The following is a 24,790-nucleotide window of genomic DNA, read 5'->3' on the forward strand; positions in this document are numbered from 1 at the left end:
TTCTGGTTGAAAGAGATGGTGGTGTCAATGTGCATTCAACTGTTCTATCTTCATTGTATTTACTTAATAATTAATGTTTTTAAATACTTTTGCCAAACACTGTGAAAATACTTCAGAGGCAGGGACAATATCATACACACTAACTGCTCTCATGTGGCACTAAATACATGTCTGAAATTAATGGGTAAATGAATATTTGGGTGCTCGAATCTCGATGATATGAGTTGGAAAGGGTTGGCGAATATTTTCTGAAGCAAAGTCAGTGGCTTAAAAGCCCAGTTGATTAAGATATTTCCTGCATTATATTCCACCAAATCAATGAAGCAATTCATTTAATCTACTTTCTATATTAATGGCTGGTTAAGCTCCTTCCAATCCTTTACTATTGTAAACAATGTTGTGCACTTTTCTGAGTATTTTCTTATGAAATAGCTCTAGAAAGTCCTAAATGACAAATGGCTGAATCAAAACGTTCACTGTTTTTAGAAGTTTCTGATATATATATATATGAACATATATATATATGAACATATATATATATATATGATCGATTTTTTTTCCTCTAGAAGATTTGCAGAAATTTTCACTCCAACAGGGGCCTCTGAATCTTTGTCATACCTTGTTCCATCCTTGGGCAGGGACAAATCATGTGAAATGTAGACATGTGTTTCTTCAATTATTAGTTCTGTTGAGCATACCTTTACATGCGTGTTGGCCATTTGTATTTCTTGTGTGAATTATTTGTTCATTTCCATGGTCCGTTTTTCCACTGGGATTTTGCTTTAGTTCTTTCCCAGCAGAATGTCACTGTGGGGTTTCCAGTGAACCATGTCCCCTGGTGTGTGTGCCCTTGTTCCCTTCCCCCTTGAATTTGGCCAGGCTGCTTGGGTGACTCACTCTAACTGATACCATGTGGCAGATGTAACATTGGGACAGTTATAGGGCTAAGCCTTCAGAAAGCCTGGCAGCATCTGCCTTTGCTCTGTTGGAAGCCAGCAGCCATGTACCAAGTCCAGCTACCTTCACACCCCCAGACTGTGAGAAGTCCGAAGCAGCCACATGGAGAAACCACAAGGAAGACTGCTGAGGCCCAAGTCCACAGCCTTGCCTGAACTCCTTGCAGCCAGCCGCGTGTGTGAGCCATCTCAGAGGAGGGTCCCCCAGCCTCCCCTAGCCACCTGAGCTGCCATCCCCTGTCCAAATTGTAGAATCAAGAGCAAATAAGTAAAACAACTGTCGTTTCAAGCCACTAGTTTGGGGTAGTTTGTTACACACCGAACTACCATTAAAAACCCAAAACACTTACATTATGTAAGAATTCTACAGATGAAGATTTACGTATTGAAGGTATTAACTGTCAGAAGTTAACTATCATGGTTAGATATCAAGGTAAGATCTAACCACGATTCATACAGTATATTGTGTGTGTGATGCTCTTTAAGTCTTTTTTAACCTGGAGACATGTCTCCAGCCTGCACCTTGATTATTTTGTATTTTTGTACTGGTGGAGAGAAGCCAGATGTCTTGAAGATTGTCTCCTCTAGAATTGTCTGCTGCCTCCTCATCCACTTGCAGTTGGTTTCCAGCTGGGCTTGGACATGGTCATTTTCAGAGCCAGATTTGGTCTGTGGTATGTCTTTATCAGCAGCCCATCTGCAAGCCACGATGAGAGGACTCAGAAGAAAGTAACCCTGCCAAAGCCTTAATTTCAAAGTCCAGCCCCCAGAATTGTGAGAAAATAATTAAATTTCTGTTGTTTAGTTCTGTGGTACTTTTTTACGGCAGCACAAGCAAACTAATATAGCAGATAATCCTTAACATACCCCCAGCATGCAGGAATTCCTTGTCATTACATATTATAGGTGAAAGAGGTGAGGTTAGAACAGATTAACTCACCTGTCCAAGGTCATCTGATATGGTTTGGCTGTGTCCCCACCCAAACCTCATCTTGAATTCCCATGTGTTGTGGGAGGGACCTGGTGGGAGGTAATTGAATCATGGGGGCGAGTTTTTCCTGTGCTGTTCTCATGACAGTGAATAAATCTCATGAGACCTCATGGTTTTAAAAAGGGGAGTTTGCCTGAACAAGCTCTCTTTTCTTGTCACCATCCATGTAAGATGTGACTTGCTCCTCCTTGCCTTCCGCCATGATTGTGAGGCATCCCCAGCCACGTGGAACTATAAATCCATTAAACTTCTTTCTTTTGTAAATTGCCCAGTCTCAGGTGTGTCTTTATCAGCAGCCTCTGCCAGCCACGATGAGAGGCCTCAGAAGAAAGTCACCCTGCCAAAGCTTTCATTTTGGACTTCCAGCCTCCAGAATTGTGAGAAAATAAATAAATTTCTGTTGTTTAGGTCTGTGTTATGTCTTACGGCAGCACAAGCAAACTAATATAGCAGTTAATCTGTGACATACTCCCAGCATTTACGAATCCTTATCATTAAACATTATAGGTGAAGTTGAGGTTAGAACAGATTCAGTCACCTGCCCAAGGTCATCCTATTAGCAAATGGCAGAGCAGATGCTCAGACCAAAAACTATCTTATTCCAAACCCCACACCAAAACCTCCTCCAAAAAATGTCAACAGAAATACCAACATACTCAGAATGTCATATGGACTGGGAATGGTATAAGATTCCTGCCCTCTGCCCCATTTTCTTGTGAAATTTTCTCTGGACCTGAGAGAATCAATAAATGACCCCTCCCTCACTCAACACTTCTGTCCTGTCTGGGCCACATATGTCGGGGTTAAGAACATGGAATTTGGAGTTAAACTGGTCAGGATCTGAGCTCCTGGCGACTTGGCTGTGGGTTTGCTGTGTGAAGATGGGTGTTATTTAACCTCTCCGAGCCTCATTTTCTTCATGGAGAAGACTTATTTGCTCTCAACCTTGTGAGGTAACTGTGGGAATTCAGGAGACAAAAGCTGTAGCTCATGGCCCCGAACTTGGCCCCGAGGGGTACCCAGTAACTCAGAAGCCTCAGGACAGGAGTCCTCAGGGCAGTTCTGCTCTCTGGGCCGGTCTCAGCAGCATCCCCTTCTCCCCCAAGAGGTCTCTTGGCCACCAAGGGACTGGGTCTCACTGGGCCTCACTGGGCTGTGTATCTTCAGAGCACAGCCCAATGCCTGGCTCCTAGTAGGCCCTTGGGAAATATGGGTTGAACAAATTAAAGTGGAAACAGTAAATAGAAAAACAAATCTGTTTGGAAACTTCTGTGATGCTGTTTGTGCTTTTAGATATAATCTCCCAGAATCCTCTTATTATTTTAATAATTTAGAATTTTATTAAGCTCCTTAAGAAGATGCCAATCGACCTTGTGGTACTACAGGGTGCTGGCCCATTCCAGAGCTGAGCTTCAAAGTGGGTCGGTGGCTGCATCCCCCTGGCCTAGGTATAGTATTCTTCCTCATGGGATCTGAACTCTAGGTCTTGTGATTCATACAAACATATGCAGGGTGGCCCTCAGATGTAATTTAAGGACCCTCTCCAAGGGACAGGGCCAACTCTGAGTGGAAGTGCTGTAAGCTCACTAGTGGGGTGGGCAGAAAGATAAGACATGTGTGGGTGTGAAAAGACACGTGTGTGTGTGATGTTCCTCTCCCACAGCGGGAAGCATCCAGGGTGCCAAGGCTGGCCCACACCACCTCTGTGACCTCCCTTCCCTACCCTGCCAGCATCTGGTCCACGCAACACTGTATTGTGCATTTGAAGCTCAGCGATCGTTTTCTAGGGCACGACTTAGAAACTGGGACACAGATCACTACTGATTGGTGAAGACCAAGAGCGTTTCCTCACAGGGCTGAAAAGGTCATTGGCAATTCATTTATTCATTCACCCGTGCATTCACTCACTCAAGAAACTGGCTCTGATCAAGTGCTTGCTGACCTGGGGGTTGGAAGATAAATGAGACCTGGTCTCTGCCCTCTAGACACTTCTGGCCAAACACAAACAAGCATGACACTAAATACCTACAGTGATGTGTGCTTTGCAGAGCCAGGTATGGTACTGGGGAATAAGAGGTCAGCATCTTAACCAACCTAGTGTGAGGGAAGGGAAGAAAGGGGGTAGGGGGACAGGATGGTCTAATTAATAGAAGTGCTGGTCTTTAGGTTCCTGCTCATGAAAATACAACACGTGCACCATCATCTTTATTCTCCTAAGAACCCCAAGAAGATCTGATTCTCAGCCCTCATTTTATAGACAGAGTATCAAGGTTGACAGAGGTGGGGTAATTTTTCCTAACAAGAAAATGATGCAGATGGGATCTGAACCCAGATGTCTGACCCTGAACCCAGATGTCTGACCCTGAGTCCGGCCACTACCATCAGGCAATCAGGAAGGGGCAGATGCAACTAAGACAGAAACTCAAAAGCTGAGAAGGGAAAGAGCAGCCCATCAGAGCTGCAGTGAGCGTGGCAGGGCAGGGGAAATGGTGAGTAGTGGTGGGGCGGAGAGGGAGGATTGAGACCTAAGGGGCTCTTGCCTGGAGCCTCCATTAGCTCAGGGTGGGGCAATGCCCAGAGAGGTGAAGGGAATTGTCAAAGATACACGACCCCAGTGGCAGAACAAGAATTTTGACCCAGCATTCTCTGCATGAGAACCTGCTGTTCTTGGCTGGGCGTGCCGACTCATGCCTGAAATCCCAGCACTTTGGGAGGCTGAGACAGGTGGATAACTTAAGGCCAGGAGTTCGAGACCAGCCTGACCAACATGGTGAAACCCCGTCTCTACTGAAAATGCAAAAAATTAATTGGGTGTGGTATGGTGGCACACGCCTGACACATGGAAGGCTGAGGCATGAGAATCATTTAAACCTGGGAGGCAGAGGTTGCAGTGAGCTGAGGTCACGCCGCTGCACCCCAGCCTGGGTGACAAAGCAAGACTCTGTCTCAAAAAAACAAACAACAAACAAACAAAAAACCTGCTGCTCTTTCCTCTGCAAGGGCTGCCTGGCCAGCCCTGGTCAGCCTTGGGCCTGAGAGGAGCCAAGGTCGGCTGGGCAGTGAGGTGGGGGATATGGGAGGGAGAGAACCAGTCATCTGCTTTTTTTCTCTTCTAGTTAAATAAAAACTCAAATAACAAAAGTGCTGCCTAAGCCCTAAGCCTTCGTGCACACAAGGCCATATCCAGATGGATTTGCTAGGCTGGTTGGTCGAACTCCTCTGGAGATGGGGCCAAAGCTGGCAAATATTTAACCAGGGAGGGGACGGGTAGGTCCCACGCTTCCCCAGACCTGCACGACTCAGCCCCAGCGATGACCCCGGGTACTTGGAAGAAGTGCTGTGTGAGATTTCTGCCTGCATCTGTCTCCCCATCCCCCACCACTGTGGTCTGGGGGTGTCTTCAGGCAGCTGCAAGCCTGAAAGGTGCAGGATCCATCTTTTGCTGGAAAGAAAACTTCTCCAGACCCTCAGCACTGAACAGCTGAGGTGAAGGAATCTTCTACAATCAGGGCATAAACGCTTAGAGGGAAGGTTTATTGTCTCTTCTTTACAGATGGGGAAACTGGGGCCCAGAGAAGGGAAACCCTTACCTAGTGTCACCACAGCAGAATAGGGATGTAAACTCAGTGTCCTGACAGCCAGTTGTGGGCTTTATCCTCCCCAGCTTAGTCTGCCCGGGCTGCCATAAACAAACATCACAGACTAGGGAGCTTAAAGAACATACTCATTTCTCACAAGTTTGGGGGCTGGGAAGTCCAAGATCAAGGCGCTGGCAGATCTGGTGTCTGATGAGGGCTCGCTTCTCAGTTTGCAGGTGGCCACCGTCTTGCTGTGTCCTCACATGGAGGAGACAGAGATTTCATGTCTCTTCCTCTTTTTATAAGGGCAGTTACATCACAAGGCTCCCAGCCTCATGACCTCCTCTAATCCTAATTGCCTCCCAAACACCTCGCCTCCAAACACCATCACACTGAGATTCAGGCTTTAACTATGAATCTGGAGGAGGCACAAACATTCAGTCCATTGCACTCCCCAAGACTGGGATATACCTTGTGCCTCTTTGGTTCTTCACCCAACTGCAAAATCTCTATCCCACCCCTCCTACCCCTATTGTCAAAATCAGTCTGTCTCCTCCCGGGGTCCTGAGCACCCTCCTCAGGGGCTCAGGAACCTCTTCATCTCTCTCTGCAATTCTGGAGCTGGCTCAGTGCCTGGCCCAGGGCGAGTGCTAAGGGAATATTTATTAAATCCATTTAACTTTCTCTCTTAATGCATTCCACATCCTGCTTCCAGAGTTATCTTTCTGTTTGTGTACAGGAGGGCAAGGCAGGCAGAGGGTTCAGCCCATGCAAAGGCCTCATGGCAGGAGTGTTCATAGTCAGTACTAGGAACTTGGAGGAGGCCAGTGTGTGGCTGGAGCACAGAGCAAAGGGAAAGTCTCAGGGCAGTGTGTTAGTCCACTCAGGTTGCTATAAAAAAGTACCACAGACTGGGGGCTTAAGCAACAGACACTTATTTTCTTACAATCCTGGAGGCTGGAAATCTGAGTCCAGGGTGTCAGCAGGACTGGTTTCTTCTGAGACCTACCTCTTTGGCTTGTTTGCCATATTCTCCCTGTGCCTTCGTGGGGTCTTCCCTCTGTTTGTATGTGTCCCAGTCTCTTCTTATAAGGACAACAGTCATATTGAATTAGGCCCCACACTAGCAGCCTCATTTTCTCTTAATTACCTCTTTAAAGACCCTCTCTCTAAATGCGGTCACATTCTGAGGTCCTGGGGTTTAGGACTTCAACATAGGAGTTTCTGGGAGACACAGTTTATCCATAACAGGCAGGGCCTTGGAAGGCTTTGCAGAGCCTCAGAGGGAGTTTGGACCTTATTCTAAGTTGCTGTGAGACCAGCAGAAGCCTTTCAGCCAAAAGAAAAAGCACTTTTGCTTTTGAAAAAGATCCCCATGGCTGCTGTGTGGTAACACAACTTCCACGGGGTTAAGGGTTGAAACAAAGAAGAGGCCCTTGGAGTGGCCCAGTGGACAGATGATGGTGGCCGGACCAGGGCAGGATGGGGAAGGTGGGGAGAAGTGGCTGGGGCGGGGTATGTTTAGAGACAGAAATGACAGTCATGCTGACAAATGGATGGATGGAGGATTTGAGAGACAGAAGATATAAAGGAAAACTGGATTCAAGTCTTGCTCAGCCTCACAGTGGTGAGGTGACTTTGGGGAGGTGATTTCATGTCTCTGGGCTCCTGCTAAGAAGTCTGTAAAATCTGAATCAGGAGGCACAGCTCACCGGCAGACGGGGAAGTAATGTGTGGAAAGTGTCCCATGGAGGCGCATTCATGGGTACTGATGCTGAGCATCCAATATATGTCCCCCAGGCCAGGCACTGGGCCCGACATCCATGGTGGGGGTGATCCAGTCCCTGTAGGGGTATCTCCCGTGCCTCCCAGGGAGTCCATTCCAACACCCAGATGCTCTGTTCAATTTTTAGCAACGTCTACCCTTATTTCTCAGTTTTATCTCTCTAAGTTACCAAAGCAAGTCCATGTCACACTTGTCCCTTCAGGTATGGGAGTCCCCTGTTCCATTCCCATCCTGTGGCAGGTTACCATGGAGTCAGAGATTTGGAGATTTGTGTTAGCTTTTTTTTTTTTTTTTCTTGAGACAGGGTCTTGCTCTGTTGTCCAGGCTACAGCACTAACCTCCAGGAGTCAAGTGATCCTCTCAACTTAGGCTCTCAAGTAGCTGAGACTACAGGCGTGCACCAGTGAATCCAGCTAATTTTTCTATTTTATGTAGAGACAGGGTTTCTCCATGCTGCCCAGGCTGGTCTCGACCTCCTGGGCTTAAGCAATTCTCCCACCTCAGCTTCCCAAAGTGTTGGGATTATAGGGGTGAACCACCACACTTGGCCTGGAGGTTTGAATCCCAGCCCTGGCTCTTAGAGACTGTGATCCTGGCTGGTCACATCACCTCCTGGGGTCTTTCTTGCTTTCTTCAGACATAAGGTAAGAATAATCATAATCGAATCACAGGCTGCCGTGAAGAGCAAACAAGATGAGCTCATACAATGGTCAGGACCCAATAAAGGGCAGCAATTTTAACATCAAAATACATCTGTGACAAAATAAAAGTTACTTAAACTTTGTGTGGGAGGCTTCTTGCAAGCTTTAGGATGGGAAAAAACAGATTTGGTGGATCTCCCAGTTTTATTTCCTAGACCATGCCTATGCCACCAGTGAAGCCATTGTCTGGATCATTAGTTGTGGTTATTTTCTCTGTTAGGGTCCCAGTCGTCTTCTCCTCCCTGAGCACACGCTTCATGTGACCAGCATCTCAGTATTTCTGTCCCGCTCTTGTTACTGTGAGTTATGGCTGTCATTTACACTACCCTACAGCCCTTCAGAAAGACTTCCGCCTGACGCCCACTCACTTCCTGCTGCCCTCAGCCAAGCATCATGGCCGCCCAGAACAGACGTGATGGGGATCAGGCTGTGCTTGGCCCACGGGCTTCTGCTGAGAGGAAACTCTTTGTCAGCTGGGACGTACTAAAGAACGGGCTGAACTCTAGGTGGTCCCTACCCCACCTTACCAACCACACATCCGTTATGTCGTCCATTCCACTCTGCCTTCCCCTTTCTCCCACCCCATAGGAGTACCTTCCAGACCCACTCACCTTTTACAGAGGAAATGACCAACAAGACCACCAAGGCCTGCCTATCCCAGAGAGCAGCCTTAGAGGGATGCAGATGGGGTTCACCAACATCATTTTTGGGGCACATGCATAAGGTGTTAAATAAAATCAAACCACAGCAGACAAAATTTCTTCCCAGTTCCTTTGATCCTTCTGGTTACATCGAGGAGCAGGCCTCAGTTTCCCACCAGGGCAGATGCTAACACTTCCTCTACTCTCCTTTTAATCTGGAAAGAATAGCCTCTGGGCTGGGCACCTCCCCAGGCAGCTGGATCTAGCTGGAAGTTAATATCTTGCTTGCTTTTGATTGTGTTTATTTTTACCCAGGCCAGCCAAACTGCTTCTCCACTTAGAACAGCTATACACTGGTTTTCCTTTAATTTTTATATTTCAATTTATACAAAGGGATCCATTAAATTTTCAAAAATATAGAGGAATGAGTTTTAAAAAGTGTACTTGGATTATGGCAAAAATCATAACTGTGGTACATGAAAAACTACCATTTGGAAACATTACTTGGACACAAACAGGAATCCAGGCAGGGAGAAAGTGAGGCCCTGGAAGGGGCTTCCCCTCAGCTAATATTTGGTGGAGCTGGGCGGATGGAGGGAGTCACATTTGTTATGGGCTCCCTATGCACTAGCATTGTCCACACCCAGTTGCTCTATACAAGCAGCCTGCGAGTTGCTATTTTCCCTGCAGAACCCAGTTCTGAAAACTGGGTTTCAGAGAGGTTGGGTGACTTTTCCAAAATCACACAGCTAATTGAGGCAGAGGCAGGACCCGAGGCTGTGTTTCCTGGGCCTATGTTCTTAGAAAGAACCCTAGCCTAAAGCCTTCCCCAAAAAACCCCTCTCCCTGCCCTGTACATCTGGGGAGCTGAGTATATAAGGCCTGAGCTGGCCTTTATCTTGACATGAAGGGCAGAACTTCTCCTTGTACTGACCCACAGCCAAATGCTGACTCACCTCCTAAACCCACAGAACTCAATTTTCTCCTACAAAAGCCAAGTTCAGCCCAGCCAGAATTCTTGTGCCAAGGAGTACCTACTTGGGGCTAGGGCCTCATTTATATTAAACTGACTTTGCATACAGCCTTCTGTGTTAGCCCATTTTAGAGCTTAGTATACTGAGGCCCAGACTGGTTCTATAACTTGTCAAAATTCACCCCGCTGAGAAGAAAAAGAACTGAAATTCCCAGTCGCATTGGTCTAGCTCCAATGCTGACATCAGCATCAGTATCCCTTCCCTTGACCTATAATTTCAGAGAAGCCCCAGTCTTCCCTGACCCCACTATCTCTGCAGTAACCTGAGTCTCTCATCCCTGATCTCCCTCCTGGGGCTGGAAGCACTGCTTTTGGCAGCATCTGTTAAAAAGGCCACGTGGACTCCCACTATGACAGTGGGTTCCTGGGAAGAGGTGGGACTGGGGATCTGAAGGAGGCAGGTAGGTCCAGCTTCTCCCATGACAGATCCTGCCTCCAGGGTATTCACACCCTTGGACTCGAGGGGCCAGAGCAGAGGGAAGGGTCTGGACTGGGAAGTCAGAAATCTCTCTGGTGGACACTCACTCACTCCCAGTGACCTTAGGCAAACTGTAGCCTCTCCATTTACTCATCTGTAAAATGGAAAAGAGCTTCAGGAATTTTGAAGTTGCAGGCATCATATGGCCCACAAGCTTGTCTTGGTGTTTTTAACGAAAGATGAATAATGCTCAATATTTAATCTCTCTAAAGTAATGTCAGGGGGAGTCAGATAGAGGGTCTGTCTACAAAAGGTACATCTCCCTCCCTTCCTCCCTTTCTTTCTTCCTTCCTTCCTTGCTCCCTCTCTCCCTCCCTTGTTCTTTTCTTCTCCTTTCTTTTTTTTCTCTCTCTTTATTGCTTGCTTTCTCTTCCTTTCTCTGCCTCCATTCCTCCCTCCCTCTCATGTCCCACCCTCTGTCCCTCCTCTTTTCTTTCTTTTATCTTTGCTTGTTTGTTTATTTGTTTGTTTCGGGGGAGGGCACACTGATGCATGTATGGAAAGGAAAACTATTCCTGTTTATATACAAAGTGAATCTGTGGCCACGGCTGCACCCCTCATTTTCATGGTCTGCTGCCTGTCCCAGGAGGCTGTGGCTCTGGACTGGAAGGGCTGGAGGTCCCCTCCCTGAGGACAGCCTCTGCAGCTGCTGGCCGAAGGCACGGCAGCCCCAAGAGTCAGCCGCCCGAGGCTGAGTCTGGAATGTCTTGTTTTGTTGTGTCATTAACACAGTGTTCATTTTTAGGGCCTGACTTGGGAACGGGTGCCAAGAGCATTCCTGAGGGGTCAGAAGGGAGCGTGTTTATTGTCAGGCTACAGAAGTAACTTCCTTCAGTAATCCCTCAAGTACTCAGCAGACCTTCATTAGGCACCTACTACTGTGTACCAACCACTACACCTGGACCCAGAGATGCAGAGAGGATCAATTAGCTCTAATCCCTGTCCTTGGACAGCTCCCAGGACTGTGGGAGAGGCTGACCTATCAAGGGACAGCCCCCAGGGGTAAAAACAGTGACAATGGAAAGCCCAGTGCACCGTAGGGTAGAGATGGTGACGCAGAGAGGTGGCCTCCAGGCTGCTTGAGTGCACCGGCCCTTTATTCTAGGGAATGTACTAGAAGGACATAGTTACCTCTCCAAGAGGGCCTTTTGCAAAGGTATTCTTTTGCAGTGCGTGATTTTTTTTTTTCCTAATTGCAAGACTCACTTATTCCTACTTTCAAAAATGCTATGAAATATGTGAGTCCAACAGTAAACATTCCTCAGAGATAACCAATGTTGGCTGTGTGCATTTCTTCAGCATTTTCTTGCAGGCTTCAGCATAACTAACACTCCTGGGGCCTCATGTGCCCCAGACCTCCTGAGAAGGCAGCATGCAACCGCTCACTAAGGTAAGTACCATCTGCACGTCCAGCTTACATGTGGAGAAATTGAGACACACTCGGAATGAGTCACTTGGTCCAGATCACGTAGGAAGGAAATAGCAAACCAGGACTCAAACCCAGGATATCAGGCTTCCTCCGAGCCCTTACTCCTGAGAGGCAAGAAGTCAAACGTGGCTAGGCATGGTGGCTCAGGCTCGTAATCCCGGCATTTTGGGAGGCTGAGGCGGGAGGATGACTTGAGACCAGGAGTTCAAGACCATCCTGGGTGACATAGTGAGAGATACCATCTCTACCGAAAAATTTAAAAATTAACTGGGCATGGTGGTGGCATGACTGTAGTCCCAGCTGCTCAGGAGGTTGAAGTGGGAGGACTGCTTGACCCCAGCAGTTTGAGGCTGTTGTGACCCGTGATTGTGCCACTTCACTCCAGCCTGGATGACAGAGCAAGACCCTGTCTCAAAAAAAAAAAAAAAAAAAAAAAAAAAAAAAAAAAATTAGTCCAGTAACCCCCATCCTCACCTGGCTAGTGTAGGAGCCAAGGTTTGCACCCAAGCAGTCTTATTCCATAACACTTGGACTCAACCACGCTCTTTGCTGCCTTCAGCCTAATGATGACATATATATACTTACATGAAAACATTATTTACCAGTGTCTCATGGTGAACATGATATTCTGCACTTCAAGTAGATCTTGTATCACTTTCAGTGTTATTACAAGCAAATCTGCCTCCTTCACTTCAAGGTCAATTTGGCAATCCAAATCTCAGCATACCATTGTTGATTTGCCCAATGTCTTCTTTATAATTTTTTTGGGTGGTTTCTGATTATCTGCGCTTGCAAACAATGCTTCCACAGAGATCTCGGCACAGGTTGCTGAGAGTTGCATCAGGACTGATTCCTAGAAGAGGGACGGCTGGGTCAGTGGTGTGCACCTGCACACCCTGGCGTACCTGCCCAGAGGCCCCTGCAAAGACTTCCAGGGCTCATTTTCATCACCTAAAGGAAGAATGTCAGAGCCAGGTGGCGTTCAAAGGCTTTTCCCCACCATAGCTGGTGGTGGGACTCCATTGCACAGTTTTCATGCACTGTGCATTTTTCTCTGTACTCCTAGATGGCTTTGGGAAGGTCATGATCTAAAAAGGAGAAAAAAAAGAGAAATCAATCATGCTGTCAGCAAATGCCACGGTGCAGTCAGCAGCTGACATTTCCAAGAGACTTGGCTTGGCTTGGCAGTTCTTGTGTGTAAGTTACACAGTGGTGCCTCTTCCTCCAAGCAGCCCCAGAGAGCAGAATCCCGGCTGGATTTCAGGTTTTCTGTGCCCCCGTGGCCAGGCGCCCTTGTGCAGTGCACAGCCTGACCAACCTTACACATTATTTTAGTTAGAGCTGTAAGCTGGATCCCAGCTGCCTGGACTCAAATCTAATCTTTAAATCCTATTAACCATATGCCCTTAGGCAAGCTACTTAAACTCTGTGTGTCAATTTCCTAGTGTGAAATAGAAGCTGATTATAATAATAGTGCCTCCCTTATAGGGCACAGCAGCAGCCGTGAGGAATTAAGTTAAAATATCAAAAGCCCTTAGAAGAGTACCTGGCATATAATAAACACTCCATAGACGTTTGCTACTGAGCAATTAATAATCCTACTGTGCCATTATTTAAGGAGGCGCTACCATTCTGCCCCAAGGCTTTATTTTTCTCCAAATACAAAGACTTTCTTGGGCTTTCAAGGTAGCGTGTTTTGATGGAAAGATGCTGGGTTTGGGAACCCGAGATAATGGAGTTGGAATCCTGGCTTCTTTCCCTTCCATCCTTGTGACTTCAAGCAACTCCCTTTGCCAATCTCACCTTGACTGTGAAGAATTTTGTTTCTATATTGGAGACCTAGTAGTGTCCCTAGCAAGGAACTGCACAGTGGATACTGGTTTCTCTCCCAATTCAGGACACTAGGACTCAGCACAGGATAGAAGGTGAGGGTTTGGGTCATTTCCCAGGAAGGGGGTGGGAGGTGGAAGAATCCAGAGAGAAGCACACATTTTGTTCCCAGTGCAGCCTTGCCAGCCTCTCGAAGGCCTATCCCAGGGCCATCCCAATGCCCAGCCCCTGGCAGGCTCCCACATGCCAGGCCAGCATTCCTGCACTTCCAACCTTGCTCATTCAAGAGCCAACACTTGCACCACCTCCTCCTGGAAGCTTAGAACCTTTCTCCAAACTAGGATTATTCCCTCCTAAGACCTCTCACATCTCTTAGCTTGTGCCTTTTTTGCAGGTGCTTTGATTCCCCTTGTACTGAGCTGCTTCTATTCTCTTTAGGAGACTGGCAACTTCCTAAAGGTAGAGGTTGGTGTAATGGGGGTGGGAGCATTGGCAGATGGTGAGATGGGGACATTGGAGTTGTCTATCATGGAACAGTTCCAGGGGTTAGTTCCTAGTCCCACCTCTCACTAAGCCAATATCCTTGGGTAAGGCACTTAACATCTCTGCTTTTCTTTTCCTTCCTTAGCATGAGTTGGGAGATAAGTGGCCACCGTTACTGAGTGTCTACTCTGCCCTGCTCTGCACCTGTGGATCTTCAGAACAAAGAAGCTTAGTTCTTCTCCTGCCCATTTTGTAGGGGAGGAAACAGTGGAAACTCAGAGGTGCAGACATTTGCCTAAGGATATACAGAAGATAAGGAGCAGAGCTGACATCAGAACTCAAGCTTGCAAATGTGTATGTGGGCCACCATGCCACATCTGCCACCTCTCTCACAGCACTGCTGGGGGAACAGGGGAGGCATTGGAGGTGGCGGGCTTTGCCCTACTACGCATGGCATATGCATTTTAAATAAGGACTTTGATCTGGAAGCAGGATAGGGTATTTATTGCTTCAACTCAGCTTGATTTGGGCTCTTTTGTCCCACAAATGACACCAACCCTCACCAGGCCTGAAGACCTTGTCTGGAAGAGAAGGAGCAGTGGCGTGAAGTCAGAAGAGGCGCAATTACCTGCCAGCTTTGCCTCTGTGTTCTCTCCCTGAGCCTCTGGAATCACATTTCAGCCTTGGTTTTGCTATGAGAATTTGGAAGCAGCATGTGTAAAAACCCTAGCTCAGACTGGGCACTGGATGGACATCAGCAGTGAAGATTCACCGAGTTTGCCCCGAGGCAGGCAGTGGAACAGGTACATTAATGCATATCCCAAATCCTCACAGCCACCCAGAGGTAGACCCTGTTACTGTCATCACAGCTGCCCAGTCAGAAAACTGAAGTTCTGAACAATGCAAGAACGGCATTGTGAGTGGATTTTCAACCCAGGTGAGTTGGCAGACATGTGTCAACGCTAGATTTGACCATTTAGTTTATGACACAGCACAACCCACGAGCTTGGAGTGTTTATATGAGAATTCAGCAATACAGACTCAGGGGCAGGCATTGCCTGGGTCCATGTCCTTTCCCCCGGGCTGTCTGCCCCTGGGCTGTTTATAATGTTACTGGAATTTACTTAATGCCAAGTGAGTAACAGACTGTTCACCAGCATTTGTTTTGTGACTCTCACTTTTAAACCGGGTTGGAGTCTAAACCGATAAGGCCCAACCCAGTAAACAGCCTATGGAATGACAAACATTTCTGTTAGCCTCAGCAACGGCTACACATTACGCCTCCCATTGGCAGAAACTGCCCCTTTGTAAAAGAGATGGTAGTTTGGGAATGACATAAACAAGGGTAGAAAAAGTCAATTCCTGCAAAGCTTTTTTTTTTTTTTTTTTTTTTTTCCTGAGACGGAGTCTCGCTGTCTCCCAGGCTGGAGTGAGTGGCACAATCTTGGCTCACTGCAAGCTCCACCTCCTGGGTTCACGCCATTCTCCTGCCTCAGCCTCCCGAGTAGCTGGGACTACAGGCGCCCGCCACCACACCTGGCTAATTTTTTTGTGTTTTTAATAGAGATGGGGTTTCACCACATTAGCCAGGATGGTCTTGATCTCCTGACCTTGTGATCCGCCCGCCCTGGCCTCCCAAAAGCCTTTTTTTCCCCCTCATCTTACTGTATCCATTCCTTTTACATGAACTGGCATGTTGGAAGAGCATTACAATGACAGGTGCCTGGGTTTAGGCTGCGTGACATCAGGCGAGTCACTTATCATCTCTGAGTATTACCGTCTTCAAGAGGAATAATTACACGTATCCACTTGAGTGGTGAGGAATAATAAGACAGAAAAAAGCAAAGACAGTGCTGACAGATGGGCAATGCTTGATTTATGTTAATTTTTTTCCTTTCCTCACTGTTAGGCATAATTTTATCTGTTTCTTTTTCAGAAATGCATTTGAGTAGAGATGTGCGTTTGTAAGAGGTTGCTCTTGAGAATGTGACAAAAATCGCTGTGTGCCACCTGGCTTTCTTCTTTGTGAATCTATATCTAGGTGCAGACTAGATTGATGCTCTGTGGTATTATTCAAACCAACAGCATTTTATTGAATACCATTGTAAGTTTGGCCCGATGGAGCCAGGAGCTGGGGAGTTGAGGAAAACCTGGTACTGCGGAAAGGAGGTCACATCCCAGCTGGGGAGGCAGGAAGCTCTGGCCTGAATAAACCAGGGATTGAAGAGACAAGCACAGCCTCTGAGTATCCCCAGGGAGTTATTCCTCCAGATTGTGGGGCTCTGGGGATACTTTCTGGAGGAGATGGTATGTTCAGAGTCCCCCAAACATGAGTGAGGCTGCTACCGGCAGAGATATGGAGAAACGCATCCCAGGCAGAGGGAACAACAAAGAAATGGCTGTGCTGTGCAATTTGTGAAACAGTCATGGGGAGCAGTGGCTCTCAAACTCAAGTGAGCATTGGAATCGCCTGGTGGGTGCATTAAAACATAGACTACTGCACCCTGTGCCAGCACCAGAGCTCCCAACTTGGGCAGTCTGGAGAGCAGCCTGTGAGTTTGCATTCTAACAAGTCCCCAGGCGCTGTTGCTGCTGTTGGTCCACACAGGAAGAAGACGTTGTAGAGGAAGCAGATAGGTTGGATGGAGCCAAAGCATGGAGGAACGCGAGCACCCGCCTGGTGCATCACTCACTGGCTATAGCCATCAATGTGTTCATTCAGCCCTTTACTGAGCAAGCAGCACCTCTGAGCCCTACTGTGTGCTAGTACAGTGATGGACTCTAGGTATACAGCGATGAATACAGCAGTCTGGGTTTTGCCATATCTTTACCCTGCTAGGGTTCTCAGAGGAGGATGGATGATATCCTATGTGACGTCACAGGCTGATGACCCTCTGGGCATCCAGGCACAGAAGGCAGGGGCTCTGGAGGTGAAAGTTGCCTTCAACCTCATGGCCCTTTAACAAAAGGCCTCGTCTTACCCATGTTAAATTCAGTTTAGTTTAAATGTTTCTTCCTACATAGTGAACTGTCACTTAACTGGATGTGTTAACAGGCTATAACCAACTCTAGTACTAATCTCTGGGTTTCAGCCAATCAAAGACGGCCAACTGTTCAAACCATGTTCAAACAAGTCAAATGCCAAGCTAGAACCCATCCAGCTGTTTCTGTACCTTACCTCCATTTTCTATATGTCACTCTCTTTTTTTCTGCCCATAAATCATCCTCGACCACGCGGTAGCCTGGAAGCCTCCCTGAACCTATCCTGTTTTGGGGATTGCCCAATTCAAGAACCATTTTTCACTCAATTAAATTCTGTTACATTTAGTTTTTCTAAATGTAAGGTTTTTCTCAGGTTTTTCCTTTAACGCCCAAAACACCCTGTGGTGTTTAAGGGAAGAATTGCTGCAGAGCTGACTTTCCTAATAATGAGGGTGATTGAGTCTAATTGTTGCAATATAGGGTCGGCTGCTCCAACTGAGACCAAAAACAATGTGATGGAAACAAAAGAGTATTTTATTTCTCTTTTCATGCAATGGTCTGGGCTTGGGAAATTTCTGGAAGAAATGTTTGTTTCATCGGGGCCCTGGCTCCTTCCTCTGTACTTCTCCACCCTCCCTGGGGTGTTGCTTCATTCACAGGGTTGGCGATGATTTACAGCCAGGTGCCCCAATGCATAACTCGTGGGCATGTTGCATGGAACACAAGGAGAGTGGTGCTCTCTGGAGCCATGCAACACAGTGCTGCCTCTGTGAGGAGAGAAACAGGAAAGGAGTGTGAAGAGGACATCCTTTCCCTTTTAGGGCTCACCCTGGAAGCTGTGCACCTCACTTCTGCTCACAAACCACAGACCAAAACCATCCCATGGCCTTAGATGGCTGCAATGGAGGTTGGGATGTGTGATCTTTATTATTGGCAGTCTTGTATTCAGCTAAACCCCAGCCATTTAATGAATGCAATCTATTCTCTTTTACTTCATTCTTTTAGATTAAGTTTTGTGTAGTCATTCTCTCTAAGGTGTCCTACTCCATCATCTTGCCTCCCTCCTTTGTTTATTGAAGAGATACAGATATTTCCTTGTGGACAATTATTTTACCCCATCAAAATTCTCTGCAAACCTTCTAGAATTAGATCCATTATTCTCAATTCTAACTTTTCAGCAGAATCACAGGAGGGGTGAGGATGAAGATAGGGGAGGCTCTTAATAGTGATGTTCCAGCCTTTTTGCCAGAAAAACAAATTTAATTTGTTTGTGGTAGGGTTGAAACATCAGGAATTTTGTAAAGCCCCCACTCATTATCTAGGTTTAGTTCTTCTTCTCCCTTAAAGTATTAGGTTTTGGCTATCGGTCAGTGAGCTGAAAGACGAGCCATAGTGAACAGGAGGTGTGCAAAGGTATGCATTGAAATGTTGAGTGCTGGGTGCACAAAAACTGAGCCAGATATAAACACTTAGCACCCACAAGTGCTTGCCACACTGCCTCTGAAATGGAGCCTCCGTCCTACTGGCCCTCAGTGTCAACTCTTTGATAATTGATCACCAATTGTTCTGTGAAGATTCACTCCACAGCAAGTTTCTCTGTAGGGGGAGGGGAAGGAAGACAGGTTTAAACAGCAATGTCAAAAAGAAGGGAGGAGGAAAAAAGATATTCCAGTTGGTTATCTGGAGCTATAATTTAACTTCCTTCTACAAAGGTGGTCTGCCCTTAATTATATAGGTGGGTTTTCTGTATTTATTTATGTATGTATATGCATCCATTTAATTGCCTGTGTTTATAGGTTAATACCCCAAATGACCCTTTATTGGGATAAGACAGAATAATTCTTCGATTCCCTGCATCCCTATTCACATTCCTGTTCCTCCAGATGCTGACTTGCTTGTTCCCTCTTCCTTGAAACATTCTCCTCAGGCTCCACGTGCACAGTGAAGAAGCAGGCAACATGGCATCAGCCAGATAGAGAACCCATCTGCATAATAAAAGATTAGGGTGGGGCAGCCAGCTTCTTCACAAGCTATGCAAATGGCACACCTAGTCCAAACCAGTTCTTCCCTTGCCATGCAAATGGCCTGCCTGGTACAACCAATCCTTTGTGTCCTATGTAAATCAGACACCACCTCCTCAAGCTCATCTGTAAAACCTCCTGCAGTTTGCCACAGACTGGAAGACCCACTCGGGAGCCCCACTCTCTGCAGTAGAGAGAGCTTTTCTCTTTCTTTCACCTATTAAACATCTGCTCTTAACCTCACTCCTTGTGTGTCCACATCCTTGATTTCCTTGGCATGAGGGAACAGCCTTGGGTATTACCTCAGATGATGATAATGCTTCATCCGCACTGGATGTGAAAGATGAAGAATGCAGCCCAGACTGCTGCTGGCAGCCACTTTGTGATGAGAGAGGAATGAGCCTGTGGATGAAGCCAACACAGTGGAGGGAAGGATGGAGACATACATGGAAGAAACTGGGCCTTGTTGATAGCCATGGAGATGCTGAATCAAGCCTTTCCTGAAGCCTTTTCTAACTGCCAAGATTTTCAGATCTTACATCAACAAATTCCCTTAATCATTTAGTCTGGTTGTTGTATGTATATGCTGTTTCTTGTAGCTAAAATCATTGTAGCTTTTGTGAGATATTATAGTAGGTTCTGGAACATAGAAGATACATGCTCAAGTTAGTTACCATGTGCCCTGGAGACTGCCAGGCTCAGAAAACCATGCATGCCACCAACACATCTGTCCCTCAGCATTTTTATGTAGACAAAATCAAGTTAAAATGAAAACCATAGATGGTCTTAAGTGGGCACAGAAATCCTTAGCCTCCTTCAGTATTATGGAGGGGGCTATCTCACCTTTTTTAACTTCCTTGAAGGTAGAGCTGATTGGGGTGGGCAGTGGTGCTAGTATATTAGCCTTCTGCTTTTTTCTCTTTCTCTTTTTTATCATTTATTTATTTATTTATTTATTTATTTAGTTTTGGCTGCTCCTCTGAGTCACTGCCCAAGATTGTAGAACATGTTATTAAGATGGGGTGATTACCGAAATTAGCTCTAACTTCACATGGCCCTGCAAGAATTAGGTGAAATGTGAACCCTGGAGATAGGCATCTCTTTCTCAAGAGTCTGCTACATGCACACTGGTCTGAATATGATCCTTCACTTCATCCAAGGGTAGGAAGCATTAGTCCCTTTGTAATGATGATGATTTTTATTTTTAAGGGTGGGTGGGTAACTACTTTTGGTGTCCATATTCTTTTATTGAAAATGAAAATATCTTTTATTTCCTGATAATGCATGATCTTGATCAGCCTTTACTGTGAATTATCCCATCACTATATACAGCTTGCATGATCTTTGAAATCTTGCACAAAAATACCTTGGGGTTATAAATTCAGTCACATTTGAATTGATTGTGGTGTAGATGAAGGTGAATTCAAACTGGGTCTCTGTATAGCTGTGTGGCCTTGGGAAAGTCACTTAGCTTCTCTGAGCCATTGTTCTTCCTGAGGAATGGGGAAGAGTCGTATTAGGCCAAGTAATGGCCTCAAAGATAATCTGGGTCTTAAGCCCTTAAACATGTGAATGATACTTTATATGGCAAAAGGGATTTTGCAGATGTGGCCAAGCTAAGAACTTTGTGATGGACAGATCATTCTGGATTATTCAAGTGTGCCCTAATTGTCATCACAAGTGTCCTTATAATGCAAAGGGGATTTGGCAGAGAAGAAAAGATGATGTGGCCACAGATACAGGGATCAGAGTGCTGCGGCCACATGCCATAGAGTGCCAGCAGCCACAAGAAGCTGCAAGAGGCCAGGAACAGATTCTGCCCTAGACCCTCTGCAGGGAGCACAGCCCTGAAGCCACCTTGATTTTGGCACAGTGAAATTGATTTCTAAACTTCTAGCCTCCAGAACTGTGAGAGAATACATTTCTGCAGTTTTAAGCCACACAGTTTGTAGCAGTTTGTTACAGCAGCTCTAGAAAATGAATGAAAGCATCACCAAGCACAGTTAGAATTCATGAGAGAACACCCATCCCCCGAAAGTCTACTGCTCTGAAATAACACCTAGAATATGTCCAAAATTCAGATTCCCAGGTTCCACCCCAGAAATACAAAACCAGAATGTTTAGGGGGTGGGCCCTGGGCAGCTGCATTTTTAACAAGCTGCCAGGTGATGCATGTGATTGGGGAGCTCCAGTTCTTTCATCAACATCAAGCTTGGCCCTCCCAGCAGGCCTGGAAGACAATTACCACTGAAGAACCCAGGGAAGCTGGAAGTAAAGGAAATCTCCAAGGAAGAAGGCTGGATGGGTACAATATCTAGGCATATAAAGTTCTTATCTATATTTTCATCTGCATATGTAGAATAAAGACACATTGTACATACATTAAAATAACCTAAACCGTACCTGCTCTATAGAAGAAAATAAGAGAAAATAATCCACACTTGCCACTTGAATCATGTGGGTAGTTTTGCTTGATCTTCCTTCCCTCCATGAGAGTGTACCCCCAGTGGGTGTGAAACAGAGATGAGAGCCTGTTCCCTCAGTTCCCAAGTGCTCCCATTGTGTGGGACCTTTCACAACACCAGTGCCGCGCCAGGATTTAGCCAAGCATATTTTGATAAAATGTGGCATAAACCATTTTTGCTATGTATTGTGTATAACTGTGCAGAGCCATTGAACACTTCTTCAGTAAATATGTATTGAATATCAAGGATGAGCCAGGCTCTGGTATAGGTGGAACAAAGTGGCAAAGACCCTGTCCTTAGGGAGCACAGATTCTAACAGGGGGAGCCAAGAAACACAAGGAATAAAGAAGGAACTAAATGGCTTGTTAGTTGGAAGTTAGTTAGAAGAAAAATAAAGCAGACTAAGGGAGATCTGATGACTCAGGTTGAAGGGAGGTTTCAGTGATCCATTGCCACATAACAAACCCCAAATGTAATCATTTAAAACAACACCAATTTATTATTTTCTGCAATTCTGTCATCTGGGCTGGGCTCAGCTGAGTGGTTCTTCTGCTCCATGTGGAGCCTGTTGGTGCTGCACCAACTGAGTGGGCATGTCCTCTCACTTGTCTGGCACCTAATCTGAGATAGCTAGAACAGTTGGGGGTTCTTGGGCATCTCTTTTCAAGTGGCTTCTCCACCAGGCTTGCTGGGGCTTCCTCACAGCACGGTGGTCTCAGGAGTGGCAGATTTCTTACATGGAAGCTGGATTTCAAGAGGGAGGAAGGGAAAGCTCTCAATATGAGACATGGGCAGGTACAGTGTTATTTCCACCATGTGTACTGGTAGATGGAGTCAAAATCTAGCCCAGAGTCAAAGGGTGGGAAAAACCTTGCTGCCTTTTGCTATAAGGAGTGGCATACACATACAAGGAGGGAAGGTGTTTGAGGCAGCTACTGTTGGAAACTACCCTTCATAGGGAGGGGGACTCTTTTATATAGGAGAGGTCTCACTGATAAAGGTGCACATAAGGCAAGGCCAGAAAAAAATAAAGGAGACAGCAATATGGATATGTGGGAGGAAATAATTCTAGGCAGGCTGGGCATGGTGGCTTAGGCCTGTAATCCCAGCACTTTGGGAGGCTAAAGCGGGCAGATCACTTGAGGTCAGGATTTCAAGACCAGCCTGGCCAACATGGTGAAACCTCATCTCTACTAAACAAATACAACAACAACAAAAAAATTAGCTGGGTGTGGTGGTATGCACCTGTAGTCCCAACTATGTGGGAGGCTGAGGCAGGATAATCGCTTGAACCTAGCAGGCAGAGGTTGCAGTGAGCCAAGATTGTACCACTGCACTCCAGCCTGGGCAACAGAGCAAGACTCCATCTCAAAAAGTAACAAAATTCTTGGCAAAGGGAATAGCAAGTGCAAAAGGCCCTGAGTCAGAAACATACTTGGCATAACCGAGGACCAGCACAGAGTCCAGTGGGGCTGGAGCAGAAGATGTGAGGCCAAAGGTGTGGAGATGAGGTTGGAGAGAGTCTAGGTTGGCCATGGGGCATTGATGGTATTGGTGCATATGGGGTCATAGGGGCTACGAAAGGACTTGGTTTTAAACCTGAGAAGATGTGGTGTAGAGTGACCAGCTGACCCAGTTTGTGCAGGATGAAAAGGATTCCTGGTATATGGGAATTTCCATGCTACAACCAGGAAATAGACAAAAGGGAAGAGCAGGAAGACTCAAAATATGAGGTGACTGCAGTACCCCAGGCTTGGGAAGATGACAACTTGGCCCAGAGAGGTAGTCATGAGGCAATAAGAACAGACATGGGCAATCCCTGCACGGTGTGGTTTTCCCCAACTGTGTGGCATGGGCAATTTACAAGCTTCCCAAGGGTAATTTTGATTATAAAAGACCTCGATATAACCAGTTATAATTTGATGGCAGCATAAAGCACAACTTCCTTGATGCTATATGTTCAGCAATGTCCCCTGGGTCCCATTCTGCCCAGCAGCCACAGGCAAATGGGCAAGGGTTGAGTCCAAGGCGTCCCCATCATGAGGCTTCCCCTTGCCCCATGGCAATGTAGAATCTCCTCTGCCAAGCTGGTTTCAACTTCCTCCCACTTCACAGCTGTTGGGCCTTAAACTCGAGCCTTAAACAAGAAACACAGCACTGCCAGGAAAGCCCAGGAAACTGGCACAGGCTCCCTGAACTTGGTGATTCCCCTGCTGGTTTTATTCTCATGCCATATGGGCCAGCTGAGGCCAGATCCCACAGTCTGCATGGAGACTCCATGGTTCTTGGACACGCATGTCTTGGTCCCTGTGGTGAAGGGACCACTTCCCCAGTGGGAGCCGTGGAGGCCCCCTGCTCTCTGTGTCCATGGGTTACTTTGGCAGTGGTTCCTGAGCACTGGCCTAGGGACTGGTCATTCAGAGAGAACTGTGGCAGCCCAGCCCCACCCCTAGTAAGACAGATGCAGCCCACAGGGAGGGAGACATCACACACACGTCAGTTCAGTTGCAGGGAGCCAAATTTCTGACAGACGGAGGCCCAAGGAGATGGGGAGGCTCAGAGGCGGCCCGGGTTCCTTCCTGGAGGAAGTGGCAGGCAGAGGAGGACTAACCAGGGCAGAAGGGGACAGGACGTGTCCCAGGCAGCCCAACAGCTGGAGTGGGAACAGGAAGTCCCATGCCTGTGGTGTGGGGGGTAAAGAGGCACAGAATTTCGGTTTTGCCAGAGTAAGAAAGTAAGAAGGGAAGGGGCAGAAGGGGAGGAAGAGAGGCGAGGAAGTTGGCATCCTGTCTATAGCAGGGAGCTTATAGAATTTTCCATGCCAGGCAGAGACAGGGGCAGCTTTCCCTGAACCATCCCCCAACCCCAAGTCTTTGGCCACCTGAGCACCCAGCGGAGGCCCCTCTGCATGCCCCTCAGACTGCACATGAGTGCCCTGCACCCGCCTCTCAGCACTTTGCACCCTCCCCTCCCTGCTCCACCCTACCTGCAAGATAACAAAAGGCACTTTCTCCTTCCTCCCATGACCCACTTTCCAGGGCCAAAGCGGGCTGCTGACTTGATAACCTCGACCACAGGTACCCTGCCCACAATAACGTGTTTGCTCACACCCGGATTCCAACAGGGCAGGGCCCGATAACTGGAGTGATCTACACCACAATGCCTCAGATGGGAAAGGAAAGGGACCTTCCTCAAGGTCCCTCAGGTCCCACCAGGCCTGGTAGTCACGTTTCCAGACTGAGTCTCCTATCACTAAAGGTAATCAAGGATCGACCGTGGAAAGATAGAGCTGGTCAGGGAGAATCGAGACCAGTCAACCTCCAGTCTCCAACCTCATAGGGTCTCATGCCTGAATTCTGTGTCTACCTCCTTGTTTATTCACTGCCAATCCGTCTGTAAACATTCGCTGAGTGCCC

The 24,790-nt window shown here is 46.9% G+C and overlaps 1 long non-coding RNA gene across 3 annotated transcripts in view; it reads right to left on the minus strand.

Annotated features, from left to right (window-relative positions):
- The window catches only part of LOC123575275 (uncharacterized), a 34,590-nt gene that overhangs the window by 458 nt on the left and 9,342 nt on the right, over positions 1-24,790 (minus strand). Inside the window, exons 3-4 of one of the 3 annotated variants that reach the window (XR_012416663.1) lie at positions 12,545-12,681; positions 12,179-12,446 (exon numbers count right to left, since the gene is read on the minus strand). This is a non-coding gene — a long non-coding RNA (uncharacterized lncRNA). Of the gene's footprint in view, positions 1-12,178; positions 12,921-24,790 lie in introns of those variants that run through there. The other 2 variants (XR_010577498.2, XR_010577499.1) reach the window with 2 other exon arrangements.

Source organism: Macaca fascicularis, chromosome 8 (assembly GCF_037993035.2).
Source record: "Macaca fascicularis isolate 582-1 chromosome 8, T2T-MFA8v1.1".
NCBI classification, from domain to species: Eukaryota; Metazoa; Chordata; class Mammalia; order Primates; family Cercopithecidae; genus Macaca; species Macaca fascicularis.